We start from the raw sequence: 12,136 nt of genomic DNA on the forward strand, positions 1-12,136 counted from the left end.
CTTTTTAAATACGAAAAATCCTTCCTTGCTTCCTTTCCTTCTTCCTTGTATTTCAACAAAGGAGGACATTTTATTTTGCAATCGATATTTTTGTTCCATTTTACAATGACGCGACCGCGAAAAGGAGAATTTGAATAAATTTAAAGAGTCGAATGATTAATTAAATCTTCGATCATTAGTCGGACGAAGTGAAAAAATTTTTCTCACGAGATCATCTATGATTTATGTAGGATGTAACGTTCCTTTTATAATACTTGGTTATGTCGCTTTAAATTGTTACATTTCAATGTAGACGTAGACTTGATTAGGGTCGCGAGCGCGCCTTTAGAAGGCCACAAGGCGAATCGGTGTGGCCGACGGCTAGCGGCAGGTCAATAAGCCTCACTTTCAGCCAGATAAAACGCCCCTTTCTCTCGCGCGAGTTGCTCTTTCATGCATGCATGAGCGTACCGCGGTACAACGTGCTCGTCGGAATCGAGTCTCGAATCTCTTGCATGACCAAACTGTGCTGCTTTTTACTTTCTCTCTCTCTCTCTCTCTCTTTCTACCTCTACCTCTACCTCTACCTCTACCTCTACCTCTACCTCTACCTCTACCTCTACCTCTACCTCTACCTCTACCTTTACCTCTACCTCTACCCCTACCTCTACCTCTACCTCTATAGATCTCTTGTGCATCCTTGCGTTTTTTCTTCTCCTACTCCCGCGCGCGTTCCCATCTGCGGGCAAAGATTTTCCCTCTCTTCGCTCGAATCGAAGCAGGTGCATCGCGTACGCATTCTCCGCATACGGTCAGCATCACGCATCATTATCCTGGCTTTTCTTTCTCCGCCATTCTTCGTCCTTTGCTATCTCCAATTTGCATCGCGTAGAGTTGCTAGGCAATTACAAGATAGATCGTGTCTACAACTGTCGTTTTAGAATATTTCAAAGCATCTTTATTTTTGAAATTACTTTACAAGATAGAAATACGATCTTTATTCGCAAAACGAATAGTTGAGAAAATGAAATAGGGAGATAAAGGTTTACGTAAGAAATTCTTTCTTAAGAACAAAAAGTTTAACGTCCTGTGAAAAATCACAACATTACGTAGTAATAAGATTGATCGTCTTGGGATCGACGAAAACCAACTCCAACGAACTAATTCGAAACATCAAAGGTCTCTTTTGACGCACATTATTATCTTGCATTGCGTTGCGACAAAGAGTATGCAATTTACCATTATTTTAAGGAAGAAATTTACGACAGATATTCGCCTCTAGAATTATTTCCCATTTTATTTGAATTTTTCTCCGTAAGAACGTTTACTTTGAATTTTCTTTTCCAATGGCGTCAAAAAGGGAATTCGAGGCGCGAGGGAAATCGCGTTATTTACCGGTAACAGACGTCCCTAGAATTTACTTTCAGTGAGATTCGGTATAAGCAACTCTTCGCCGTTGAACGAACGTTTACGGAACGAACCGGGAGTAACGAGTCCTCCGGTTATGACCAAACATGGCTTAGGCACGCTATCTACCTCGCACGAGGAAAAAGGTTGAGAGAGAGAGAGGGAGGGGGGAGGGGTAGGGCAAAGCCGCTGCCTCCACATCTTCTCTTCTCGAGCAAGTAAATATTTTGAGCATTATGGAGATGCGGTAACGCTCGAATCGACGATTCCGCTATTCCTGCATTCAAAGTACGTGCACTTAAATGACTTCTTTTGCATTTATACGTCTTTCTCTAATAACTTTTCGTCTCGTATATCGAAATCTCGGTTTTTTATTTTCTTTTCTTAGAAAAAAACACCGGATTCCTCTCCCTTATCGCTAACTCGATATATAAAACTCAAACGACTATCTTTTTCTACCTCTTCTTATCGAGAGGCAATAACATAGTTGTGTTATTATATTGGGCAGAAGTAATTGCTTTACAGGAATTGGGATGCATTCGGAAATCGGGACGTACCGCGTCCGGTAGAAAAGTCTATAAACTTAGAGCAAGGACGTTGATCGTGGAACTAGCGTGAACAAGAAACATGGAGAGAACGTGAAGAGAAAATAAACTAGAAAAGACATAAGCGCCGTTCTTCGCGGAAACTTTGCAGCAATGAATTTCCATAAGGAATTTGCATAAGAATTCGTCTTAGCGTTTTTCTCGATCGTTACGAATTTATCGTCGTTACGAAACGACGAAATATATCCGTTATTAACGGAGTAATTAATGTTTCACGTGAGCAAATGATCGCGAGAAGAGTTCTTTAGCGTTTTCTATGCGCAGAATACTTATCTCCTAGCTCCTCTCTCTCTTTTCACCTCTTTTGCTCTCTTTTTCTTGCTCGCTAATTTATGTATCTTTCCATCGTACGTTCACGAAAAGTGAAACTGGTAAGCGTACTACGTTTATGATGCGGTATCGCGGCAGTATGTCAAGATGTAGACAGAAGGTTTTCAACGTCACGTGCTAGTACCTATATACGTATTACTCGGCAAAGTATGTAAATACATAGGTAATACGCGTGTCGTACGTGGGTTGGATTTATGACTATACTAAATCGGACCTCGTTGCTTCCGATTTCCTCTCTCTTTTTCTCTCTCTTTCTCTCTCTCTGTCTCTCTCCTCTTCTCTCGAGCTTCGTACGTTTTCGCTTTTAATGTATTTTCCGACCCTGAGAATGACAGACGATAACACACTAATGTGCGTGAAACTAATGTGATGGTGAAAACTAATGTGCGTGATAAACGCGCATAATGCAACGAATTAAACGATTTCCGCTCTCATTATTTTTTTTTTCCACGGTTTACAGTAATGTTGTTTCTTTGAAAAATAATCGCTCGCAATAACCTACGATCGGGAGACTTTTTCTTCTTCTACGGAAGGAGGCTGAGCGCAAGCCTAAGATCGAATAAAATTGCGAAGATACGTGAAGAAGAGATCAAATTGAGTCTAACTCTGATTCGCATAATTTGGAATAGGGACATTAGAGACGGCGTCGTTTATCTAACGCCACCATTCTCGTAAAAACGTGCCCATCGATGACGGCAACTGAAATTTATGACCGGGGTAGCCGCATGCTGGTGGTTTTCCTTTCTCCTCTCCACGTCTCTTCTCTCTATCCATTTCTCCATATCCATTATGTTCTTCCGCCTTTCTCTATCTCTCGCCGTTTGCAAAAATTAACCGATATAACTAATCTATCGACCGGATCGTACCTTTTGTCTTTGGAAGGAAAGCGTTGAATACCAGCATGAGACAAATGTCATCGCATGAGGAAATTAAATGTGGAACAATCGTTTCGTATCTTTTCATCTTAGAAAAAATTCGGTCGCGTTACGCGATCGAACGGATCGTTAAAAGCAAATATTTTTTTGGAAAAATTTTTATTAAAAAAGAGGAGACCACCCCTCCAATCACCACCCTCGAACGTCATGTCGAAATGGGAAGGATTTGTTGACAGGGACGTGCGGCTTAATACTACCGTACCAATCGATTATCTCCAACGTGAAAATTTTCATTTCCTCGGCGTGGAAGAGCAACACGGAAGTTCTCGGAAAGGGCTGCTCTTTTTATATCCGATGGAACTGCCCTCGGTCGAATAATAATGTATTATATATTCGATCGTGACCACGAGACTCTTACTTTTCTTCTTTCTACGTCTCTTTATCGAGTTTATTTATCGAGTGCTTGCAAGCGTATTCGTTCTCAGCCGTTAGAGGGGACAGCTCTGGAGAGTCCTCCGAGAGGGAGGAAACTAACCTAAGATCCATAGAACCGATAGCAACGGCCGAGTGTGGTTCGAGTTATTGATCGATGCATCCTATAAGCTGTAGGCGACCTCCCTCTCTCTCTCTCTCTCTCTCTCTCTATCTCTTGTACGTCGTTACCTAGCTCGCAGATGCGACTCGCGGATACACCTTGTAAGATTCCCTCGACTACGCGTCTACGTGCAAATATCTATTCTCTGGCATATGTACGAGTTATAATCCTCGCACGTATCTTACACGTTAGATCTATAATCCGTATCTCGGGAGTAAGACTACTGGCTTATCGGTCCTACGGAGTCGTAACCGACCTCTTCTCGACGTTTATATCAGAAAGACTTTTACCTCTCGAGAGACGACGAGATTTTAGTCGTGAACGATAAAGTCGAGAATCGAAAAAAGCAAAAATGTTGGCCCTCGAAATCTCCGCTTGGTGTTGTATCGTTCCGATAGTCGGATTAAATGCCGAACCAACGAACCGAGAGAGCCAAAGAGAGCTTTCTTCTTCCTTTCGAAATATTCGTCGAAAAAGCTTTTTGTCAGTCAAATCTATCAGAATATTTCTATTTCATCGTCTATCCCACCTTGAAAGTTGCGATGAATATCGAGCCATTTATTTTCTTCACATTTTTTCGCAGTTCTGAACGATTCCGACTTGAACATAATAATGGCAATATATATATGTATACATACATACATATATTATTAAGCAATTACATACGCGACGCGCTATCCTAGTTAGACCGACTCATATCGCTATTCCGCGAAAGGCGGCGCATCGCGACTCTTAGACGCAATCCGGACAGGTTCTATTACGCCTTTCTAATCGCGTAAGCCTTCGCAAAGAGAAAGAATTCTCGCGTCGTCATGAAAGGCAATTACAAGTTGAGTCCTTCTTCAATGGAATATCCTTCGAAAATCGTCCCGACTAAGGATATTCTCTCTTTCTCTCTGACGAGTCGCAGGATGGTTAAACTTGGCAAACAAACTAAACTCTTATCGATCGTATCGGCGGGATCACTAATATGCTTTTTTGTTTGTTGTATTCTTGAAATAATCTCAACCTTACATCTCTCTCTCTCTCTCTACAGTATATGATCGAGTCGTATAATCCATTACCTTTGAATATTTTATTCGACGCCGTATAATTTTCAGGCTTTGCAGTTTTACCAACATGAATAATTTACGATGCTCCTTATCGGACCAAGAGCTTTCCGCCCCCACAAACTTCCTCTCGAATGAAATTATCACGGAAAAGAATATTTATTCGTTAAACTCGATAAATTCATTAGCATCGCTATGAGAGGGATTTAATCCTTACGAATGTTTAAACGGAAAATATGAAGCACGTTTTAGCTCGTCGTTCGAATAGGTTAGTCGTATTTCTTTAGAAACGTTCACCTTTCGATGCGAGCCGTAGGTTCGTCGGCTTCCTTTTCACCTCGAGATTAGAATGCACGATCGAGGAAAGAAAGCAAGCAGAGCTTGCTTAACGAAGGTACGCTAATCGGAATTAGTCGTTTCTCGTTCGACAAAGCACCACACCGGTCGCTCTCAGGTACTTAGTCGCTCTTATTGCGTTCCTGTCCCTTTGATTTTATGAGAAAACCGTCCTTAATTCTGTAATCGAATTACGCTTGCTCGTATCCTGGTTTCGATGCGTTAGAATTAATCGAGAATTATTATTATTATTATCATTATAATAATAAAAATAATTAAGCTCTCTCTCCTCTCTCTCTCTCTCTCGGATCGGAGCGCGTTAATTGCAGGGACAATTATGGTAATGGTCGTTTCGTATAACAACGTTATTTCGTGCAACGAAATTAAAATGTAATGCATTAGATTTATCAGATAAGTTACAATTTGTTACTTTTAAATCGAATACCATCGAGAGTTTCTCGAGATAGGAAAATCGTCCGATCGTTGAACGATTAGGAAAAGCAAAGATTCACGGTGTCAAACAAGCTCGTTCTAATCCATTAAAAATCGATTTTCTGAGAGCGATCGAAGCCTCGTCAATATTCACGCGAGAATGGTTGCAGCTGCATTGCAACAAGTTATTGTATCTTTTTCTCTTTAAAGAAGGATCGTTGTTAAGCTTTATTTCCCTTTTCATTTTCATTATTTCCTTCGTTTCTTTGTTTCTCGTTGGTCGTTCTAGAAAATCACGCTCTTCTGTATCCCGTCGTCATCCTCGGGCAACATTAACGATCACCTACTACGATATCAAAGCGACGTAATCACCGGGTTTAATTTGCGATAAGAAAACAACTAGACGTATCGCGTAGCAATAGAAAATGATATCAATCCGTGCAACGGCACGTTATCTCATATCCTAAATATTCCGCAGCGGTCGCTGTAATTTTCCTCCTCGTCCTAACAATTTCCGGCAGGAAATTCGATTCGATTTACATTAGAAGATTGAAGTTTGAAGATTTATACCGAAAGAGAATACTGTATGCTATGAAAATTAAAGTTATCGGAGATGGAGAAAAGTATGGGAGAGAGCATTGGGAAAGACAGTTTTCTACTCCATTCATAAAGTTTCAAGGAGTTTCCGCGGAAAATACGTAGGAAGTGCAATGAAAATATCTAGGTTGATACGACGAATCTGTGGGTTCGTCGACACGGGAATAAAACTTTCCCGATGGAAAGTAAAATAATCGATAAAACTTGGCGAGCATAGAATCGATATAATCTAGGAACGATCGAGTCGTGACCGGCACTAGTCCGATAATCCTTTGAATCTTTTTCGAAAGTCATTTCGAAATACCGAGGAAACGATTCGCGATTATTAAATGGCTAAAGTTGTGTCGCGCTAAGGTCCTCCAATAAAATTGTATTTGAAAATATTTCTAATTGATTAACGAGTCGTCAGATTCGTCCGTTTTATAATCGACGATCGAGAACAACGTTTAGACTTGGAAAGGGGAAATTTCAATCGGTACCTGCAATGCGGGTATATCATACCTGTGGGCATGTACTTAGGAAGGCGACCGCTGCGCAACGGAAGGTTTGCGTGCGACGTTTCGAGATGCATCGGACGGTGCACCGACCGATCGACCGCGGTGCACACGATACGAGGCGTTATGCAGCTTGTAAAACGATGCCTCCTCTCTATCTACGGTACCGCAGTGCGTTCCTCGGCTAGGTCGCGACCCCGGTTCGCTTCTCACCTTCTTCTTACCTTTCCTTCGATCCTCAACGGCTCGCACTTTTGATCCGTTGCAAATCGATCAAAACTGTTTTTAATCCCCAAACCGATCAAGCCATTTTTAAATTTTCAACTTTATTCGTCCATTTGTATTATTAAATTTACAATATATACTATTCTGTAATTACTTCCTAGGTACTTATAAATCGAAAAAATCTAATGGTTTGATCCTTTAATGAAAAAGAAAAAGAAAAGTAGACGTATTTTGTACAAGTACACGATCTCTTTTAATTTGCGATACCGATCGAACCTTTTCTTGTCGAAAGGACAAAGGGAAAAGTATTTGCGAATAGAATTCCGCAGACGTCGAAGATATCATCACTTATTTGTCCAACAAAGGGAGAGATAGGTTTCGCTCTAAACGGCGTGTATGGGAAAAGACGCTCGTTCGTCCAAGAGAGGTATCGTTTGAAAGACAAGTAGAAGCTTGCTTTTCTCTCCAACGAATGAACCTTCTCTATATCTTCTATGACATGGCGTGTTCCATTCGACGATGCAATAATTCGATTAGTTGGCAAAGTATTAATTGACGCGCCAGGGTATATACACTTGATGGAGTACACACACAGGCTCTGGACCATCGAGATGGATGAGAGATAGATGGATGAGAGAGCGAGAGAGATCGAGCGGATCGATGCAGCAACGGACGGACGTACGAAGCAAACGGTGCGTTTAACCGTCTCGAACGTGAAAGGTGTGGAGGGAGGTAAGGGAAAATATCAGTCGATCTTATCGAGTTTTTGAAATGGCACCGATCATAAGATGCGATCGTTAATACTATATACCTGATAAAAAAGAGTCACGATCGACAGTATCCTTCAAATAGATGTCTTAGTAGTTAGGATATTATATTAAGTGTCGAAGACAAATGATCATGTAGCGTTCATCCAAAAGTATGTTCGCACATTTTTTTACGAAACGAATTATAACGTTGCACACTTTACGCCGAAGATAAGTAGATATATCAACGTCGTTAATCGTCACAATAATAAGATTAATGTTTCAAACGAAGAGATCGCGTTACGCAAAACTTTTACGAGAAGATCTCCAGAAAAGCGATTAGAAGATAAAATATATCATGTCTTTGTAATATATCGTGACGCGTCGCGGTATATTTTAAACGTTCGCTTTAATAATCGCGGATATTGTACGGGGTAAAGATTATGCACTTTGGCCAGTTCTTTCTTAAGATTCGTCCTTTTCTTTGGAGTAGTTTCGAGTCGATCGATGGTATATAAATAACGTATACGCTTCTTCTTTTTCCTACCTCTTCTTCCTCGTTTCATCTTTGCTCCCTCACGATCATTCGCTTTCCCTTACCGAATTTCTCTCTCTCTCTCTCTCTCTCTCTCTCGCTCGCTTGCTTTTTCTCTCTCTCTCTCTCGCTCGCTTGCTTTTTCTCTCTCTCTCTCTCGCTCGCTTGCTTTTTCTCTCTTACCTCTCTCTATTGGCTACCTCATCGCTCATCACTCCCCGGGGGGTGAAACCAGACCGTTTTCTCCTTGCAGACACGCTGTCAGAGACCTCGAGTGTAGGTTCAACAATCCACTCGGACGTCTTGGGTCAAGTGTCGTCTCGAACAAAGAAATCGAAATTCGAATTTATTCGATCTACAATATTCGAGAGTACAACATTCGCGGTATAACATTCGAGAGACTCGTTCAAATAAGTGTCCATTCGTATCGGAAAGAATCAGTCCGTAATGTTAAATCTTTAACCGTCCGTTTCCATCGCCCATGAGGCGGAAGTAAGCTATATTCGAAAGAGCATATTCGAATAATATCCGCGCATTCCGAGTTCGATCGACGTGAAGCGGAAATACCGCGGTCGCATAGTAAAAACGCATGGAATCGCGGAGAGAAGAGCGAAGAATTTATGGAATTCATGGAATCTCTTTCGTGATCGTTCACTCGCGAAAATTCCAGTTACGCTTATGTACGTAGACGCTAGCGTATGGTAGGAAAGGTGGCGCGAGAATGAGCCAGAAGAGAGATCGAGCTATTTTCTTCTATTCCCGAGAGAAGGGAAGCTTCTTGGCCTTTGTAAAATCTGCAAATGTGGTTATGGAAGTTGGAATCGAATTTGAATAAATATTTGAATAGCTATACGAGCCAATCCGTGTACGAGAGAAAATTTTTAAATCCCTTCTCTCTCTCTCTCCCCCTTCCCTCCCCACGAGGATCGTATGCTTAAGAATCAACGATAGAAAGGCATTAGAGGAGAGGCGGCGGACCGTCGAGTTAACGACCTCGGGACGAAAGTCCGGGGGCGATTCGGTAGGCCGGTAGAAAAGAGCGATAAAAATGAGCAATTAAGAGCGAAAGCCAAAAAGGAAGCTCTTATCGTGCCCGCCGCGTATCCTCAACGGCGGTGTGCCCGATCCATAACATTTACCGCCGCGCGCTCTTCTATCCTTTAACAGCTCCGCGATATGCACGAGCTACGTGCGTACGCGTTTGACAGCCTGTTAATATTTATCGCAGGAGTCAACTTGCAAACTCTTCGGTGCTAACGAAAGGTCAGTCGTTGCCGGTACGCGTTCAGTGTTGGTCGGTCGAAGAAGAAAGAAAGAAAAGAAAAGAAAAAAAAAATGAGAATGGCCTTTAACGAATTAAACGGAGACTCGCTCTACCGTACCGCATAACATATTTTTCTCTTCGAAGAGAAACTTGGTCTTTTATTCGTTGAAAGGTACGGTTAAACGTTTAAATTTATTTGATTTATTTTAAAGGGTCTTCGTACGCGACGCGACGTTAATACTATTTTATATCAGAGTCGACGAGTCAAAGTTAATCTTTACAAAGTCCTCGTGACAATTCGCGAGCACGCCAGAGTCGCATTCAGACTCGTAAAGCACGGTACTTTGCGATATTACGAGCATTTAAATGCTAGGAATCGTCTTATGAGATTGAATCTGGTCGATACCGTCGATCGAGAGGAAGATTAGAGAAGGGATTATCCGGAGGTCGACTCGCTTCCTCGAGAGCTAAAATAAGCCTGCTTGAAATTTTTATTTCTACATTTCTCGCGATCGTTGCTCGTAATCGGTAATCCTTATAGAGAAAAAAAAAAATAATACATTATCTCGAGCGTCGGATGGACGCGGCATCGTTCGAGGACACGCGATTCCGCGTGAACACTCGTTGAAAATTCTTCCTCTCTCTTTCTCTCTTTCTCTGTCAAGTTCTTTAACGATTTATTACCTTCGAACAGAAAGTGCAGGCCGCTCCTTTGGAGCTAGGTAGGGAAATAGGAAGATCAATACGAAGAGCTCCCTCGGCGTTTCTGGTTCTCTTTCACGCAACGTGAAATTCGCCGGTAAATTTGGAGTATAATTCGATATTCGAGTCGAAACCAGTAGGAAACTCCCTTTGGGATCATTAAAAAATGTCTTTAACGAAAAATCTCTCGAGAAACGGAATCAACGTCCCTTCGAGTCGTCGATTTTATATGAAAATATCGGATTATACTAAGAGGCGGTAGAGAGAGAGAGAGAGAGAGAGAGAGAGAGAGAGAGAGAGAGAGAGAGAGAGAGAGGTAGGAAAATCGATGTTCCTTCGTCGACTTGGCACGTTTCCCATTTTACGATGTCGAGCGAGGTGAGAGAAAAATAAGAGACCGGAGAGATGCCGCATTGGGTGGTCTTTAATTGACTCGTTCTTTGACGATCCTTGAAAAGGAACGTGAGACGTATTGCGCCGCAATTTCTCTCGTTTCGTTTCGTTATTATATTTTTGATTGCCATTGTTTTCAATCGTTTGAAATGTTTCCAATAGAATTTCGTCGATACGCACGCCCCTACTACCCGTTCTCGATACAATATGCGAGCTTTCGCGAGAGCACGACTCATCTTCTTCTTCCTAATCGAGAAAAAATCACGTGCGAAGCGCAAGTTCGTAGAAAAGTTATGACGTTAACTGAAGTACTTTAATCTAATCTAATCTGACATCGTGTCTATTTTGTTCCAGATAGCGAAACAATTGAGGAGCCATGGCCTTCGAATCTTGAAAGCTCAACAACGTTCGATGCTTCGGCCGTGGTCTACGCGCAAAATCTTTTGGAAGATCTTCTTTCCGCATATAAATTAGACGTGTACTTTTGATTTCTTTTGCGAAACTTTGACGGAGAACTTTCCTTTCTCTACATCGCCGCCGTTCGGGATAAGAGGTAAGACTCCTTAGTCCATTTGATTCACGAATAGGTACGACTTTTTCATGGAAATATTATCGTCAGATCTTTGATGGGAGCACGTAATGTTTATATTCAACGTAGGAAACAAGCTGTCTTGCCGAAGGAAACTCGAATAACGGTTCGAGAAATATGAGAAAGAATTATTCGATACGGCGAGTCCTTTTCGTTCGTTCATTTTTTCACTCTTCCGTCTTCCCATTTTGTCCATTTTTTCCTCGGATAGAATTCCTTCATTTCTCGGAAATGTTAACAAAAGAGATTTATTTACGCTACAAGAATATCTTCTAGACCGTAATAGTAGTAGTAATAGTAGTAGTAGTACTAGTAGTAGTAATAGTAGTAGTAGTAGTAGTAGTAGTAGTAGTAGTAGTAGTAGTAGTAGTAGTAGTAGTTCGATTGTTTTACTTTGGCTCGATAAGCGAACACTACTTGAAGCACGGAGCTTTGTTCATTCCTATGTTTCAATAGAATTCTCTTCGTTCAAAGAATGTCCGAGGTTGTATTAATCTTTAGAGAAAAATCCAACATCTTATATCGTCGTCGAAGAAATAGGAGCTTTACGGTGATTAATTCTTTAGTCGTACTTTCGGGTCCATCACGGATCCGACTGTGAACCCGAAAGACAAGGTGAAGGTTTTTCTAACCTTTCGTGGTTTTAGCTTTTATACGCGAGAAATAACTTCGCGCTCGTCGGTCGATCGACTCTCTTGGCTGACCCCTCGCGTTTTCAACGTTGACAACTATTGCCTCCGTTCGTCTTCCTCCATGTCCCCGTTCATCTTACTTTATGCTAACGTTTTACACGTGCCCTCGAGATGCCAAGAGAGAAAATCTTTTTCCTCTTCTATATTAACCTTTTTTGCTTTTGCGACTTAAAATATCTTTGTATCGACGTAGAAAAGTACTAAGTTTTCGAAGAGTACTCATTTAAAATCTTTAACGAGTTTCGCGCTTGTAATCTTCTAGCTAAACGCTTTCTTTGACATACTCGAAGA

The 12,136-nt window shown here is 41.4% G+C and overlaps 1 protein-coding gene across 3 annotated transcripts in view; it reads left to right on the top strand.

The window, feature by feature from the left end:
* Pde9 (phosphodiesterase 9) overlaps positions 1–12,136 on the top strand; it is a 55,317-nt gene that overhangs the window by 8,523 nt on the left and 34,658 nt on the right. For 2 of the 3 annotated variants that reach the window (XM_035885404.2, XM_035885405.2), the window contains exon 2: positions 10,919–11,117. The gene's annotated coding sequence lies outside the window, so the exon portion shown is untranslated. Of the gene's footprint in view, positions 1–7,089; positions 7,657–10,918; positions 11,118–12,136 lie in introns of those variants that run through there. The other variant, XM_085663650.1, reaches the window with a different exon arrangement.

Source organism: Vespa mandarinia, chromosome 23, assembly GCF_050613455.1.
Source record: "Vespa mandarinia isolate Hongniang chromosome 23, ASM5061345v1, whole genome shotgun sequence".
Taxonomy (NCBI): Eukaryota; Metazoa; Arthropoda; class Insecta; order Hymenoptera; family Vespidae; genus Vespa; species Vespa mandarinia.